Source organism: Varroa destructor, unplaced genomic scaffold, assembly GCF_002443255.2.
Source record: "Varroa destructor unplaced genomic scaffold, Vdes_3.0 BEIS01000006.1, whole genome shotgun sequence".
In the NCBI taxonomy this organism is placed as follows: Eukaryota; Metazoa; Arthropoda; class Arachnida; order Mesostigmata; family Varroidae; genus Varroa; species Varroa destructor.
Genome location: NW_019211459.1, coordinates 10,914,564 through 10,918,313, shown reverse-complemented (window position 1 = coordinate 10,918,313; position 3,750 = coordinate 10,914,564).

The following is a 3,750-nucleotide window of genomic DNA, read 5'->3' as shown; positions in this document are numbered from 1 at the left end:
ATATATGTATTGCATTACTCATCGTTCGTTGGGATGGTAACTTATTCTCATATTATATTTAAATAATGTATTTTTATTATTTCTATTGCGAGAGGCATCGTTCCGTTCCTTGGCCCGTTACGCGATATTAAGTTGTGTCAGCCGCTTTTCAAGTATGCATTGTTATTATAATATATCCACTTACATTACCCGGATCTATGTTGCCTTACGTCGATTTAAACTCTGCTAGGATGTCCTAAGCTTTTTCATGGAACCTGCACATAATAAATGTGAGCATGTACACACACACGCATAGATATATACTCTGGCACCGACGTATCGTAAAATTATACACAAAAACCAGACAGGATGCCGCCGCCGATGGAAAATAATACAAAAAAACGGAGGAAAAAGCTGAACGGTGTTATTTAGAACAAGCTAAAAAAATAATTGTAATAATTATAATGATGATGATGAAGAATCTGCTTACAAATAATAAATAAAATGGAATGATATAATTAGAACTGATGCGACATAAGTAATCGTTTTCGGGCAAAATGCGGGTGTGGGTGCGACGTAATTAAAACAAAAGTAGAGCTCAATTGGGTATGGCGTTGAGATCTGTTGACGACGTATAAGCAGTCCTTAAATACCTAAAATCAACCTAAAATAATTTTTAGTTAGCTGAGAGATGACATGCGGAATCCTTGATCTCGATGTGGTATTTGTCAACTATTAGCTTTTATGAACCATTCATTTAGTCGTAGTCGTTCTCTCTCAAGGCTAGCGCTTACCAACAAAGGGCAAACTCAACGGAGTACAACCCTAACAATAACATCCCATGAGCCCAGGTGGAACGCTGAACGTTGCAGCATCTGTCCTTACTAGCCATTTCATAGCCCGCTCGAGGAGACTAATTCCATTTGTTGTATTAAAAACCGACTGGTAGAAGTATCTTCACACAGACAGCCATGCAATAAGTACTAGAGTAGACTGCTACAGGTATTAAAATTGTCTCTGCGGTCATTTTATAATAAGGATAGTCCCAAAGGGTTTTATTACGACTGTGCCATCGTGTCACTTTTACTCCTGCTATCCGGGACGTAAATACGGCTTTGCAAAAAGCTCTAGAAAAGTACATCGTGAACGGCTTATAGAAGCAGAGTTTTCGACTTCCTACCCAGAATCTAGGTTCAAGCCGCTAGGATTCTGCGACAGCGGACAGTGATTTTAAATTTTTATTAATTAATGAATTTTAAACTTTAAAAATACTACCCAGGAAAACTAAACGCGAAGGTCAATGTTGATCCTCAGCGGGCCGTGAGATAAGCTGACCTGACCAGATTCGAATCTTACTGTGACCATAATAGAAGGAATACGACCTTTTTGCTTGTCGTATAAAAAAAGTGTCGTATAAAACGTGTGCCTGTACGCATTTTGATTAGGTTTTATTAAATATGAGTAAATACAAAATTTAACGCCGTACAGCTAAAAGTTACTTCAAGCAGTCCTTACAATTTCATCCTTCTGTCCCTAGATGTAATAGTCTAAAGGATTATAGAGCTAAACTAACTCGGTCGAATTAGGTTTCATGTGCTGGAGTTGAACCTAGAGCTACATTAGAATCAGCTGACGTAGATAGAGTTTAACTTTTTTTTTTTTTTAATTAAAACTGCCTAAGTCTGACTTAATGACGACGACGAATCTAAATTAAATTTCCGTTGAGACGTAATAGTATATTTAGTTAGCGAACAAAATACGAAGGGTTCGCCGAGGGTATAGAATAGTCAGTGGTCTGTTTCACCGTCATGAGAGGTCCCTAGAATATATTCGCTCAAAACGAGTCGCTCAAAAATACTTAACGGTGCCGGATTTCATCATTTTTTTTTTCTTGTGTATAACAATATTCTGCACGCTGCGAAAAGGTAACTTTTCTACTACTATAATGGGTCACCGAAGCTGAGTAACTGCTTTGAAAGGCTTTGCCTGTAGTATGTTCAAATATAAAGAAAAGTTCACTTTTGCATGTTTACCATTGCATTGATCAGGTCAACGAAGCTAAAGCTCCGGCGTTAGTCGAACTCAAATTGTGTTTCATTTCGTCAACTATTCTAATTAAGTTTTTTGTACTCTCTAAAAGCGATCCTCAGAAAGCTGTCTTACTTCAACCGGCATGACGCTGCGAAGCACGTTATTACGTATGAACAGTCATCAGCAGTTTCTGTTAGAAGACAGAGTATGTACAGTGGCGACTTCATAACACCATTCCTGCGTCATTCCCGAAAGAAGCATTACTAATTATAGAAACAGCTAATTCTGTAACTGATTCCGCCCGCAGGTACATGTTATATTATAGAATAGTGAATGTCTATAGTGTTTTCGGCAGTCCCTCGAACACGTTAAACAATTGCGCAAGGGACCTAGAACGTTGAAGCTGTTGGATTCGGCTGTAGCTTTGTTGAACTGGTTGACTTGTACACAATAAATATGAAATTAAATTTCCTCATTTCCGCCATGCAAGACCCAAAGGAATTTCAAAATGGTCGTATTTTTACATTGGCGGCTGACTTTTTTTTCGAACAACTCACAAACCAGCATTTTTATACATATATATCTCAGTCAGAAGAACTAATCGGCGTACGCCAAACACACAACCGATGGCAGGTCGCGTACATAGCTAGCGAACGGCACAAGAACTGAACGGTAGGCAGACGAGCCCGCCAGTGTCAGAGACAATAACAACAACGATGACGACCACGACAGAGAGGCTTAGGGCCAGCAGTGTCAACAGCAAACAAACATGCAAGGAACAACACCACACGAAGACTGTCTCATAGTAAAGATTTCATAAGCCATTTTTCTCCCCCGACCCACCCATACATCTCTCTCCATATCTGGAATGAGTATGTTATTGAAGTGACAGCGGCTTGGGCAGTGTCTTCAACGGCAGAAGCGTCAAAGGTGATGAAGACAAGGAGGACGATGCTGATGTTGACCCTTCACTTGCCTACAGAAAATAAGGCCGCGGCTATAGGGACTCCACCAGCGACGACGACAAAAATAACAGCGCCCTTTTCCACTTGCTTTAATTATGGTGGCAGTAACTGGCGCGCAGCCACAATAATTAAACCAGCAAAGATCAGAGCACAAAAAATGGGGCGAAGTGGAGGAGGCCAAGAGAGATCTAACGATAGTCAGTAGGCGAAACGGATCGAGTTGCTGCTCTGTAATAAGCACACGGCAAACACCGAAGAGCAGACGGTCCGGGACGACATTAGCCACGGAATCTATGTCATTTCGTACTAGGTGATTATATGTACACGCATGCACACACAGAGGACACACTCACCACCTCGAGGAGCGGCAGCTGTGTCGAGCGTAGCAGTGGTTAGTTATCTCGTCGTTGTTTTCGTTAGCGACGAGTTATCTGATGACAACGTCGCAATTTGTTTGGGTAAACATGTGAGCAGCAAATGATGTGTACCTCTTTTGTGGCGCAAATCCTGTATAAAATAACACATTTAGTATCGAAGCATAGTGCGAGAGATCATTTAAGAAAACAGTACTCGTTAGATAAAGAACAGCTTGGCGGGGCGCGGTTCGCGCAAGCTTGTTTGTACATACACATGATTTATTCCGTTAAAGCAACTGTTGTCTGCTTATTAAATGATGGTACAATAGACATGCCTAGTAAATATTTTATTGTATAAGTATGGATTTCGCAAATGACACCGGTCCAAAACTGGGATAGAGCAGCGGTCGCCACTGATT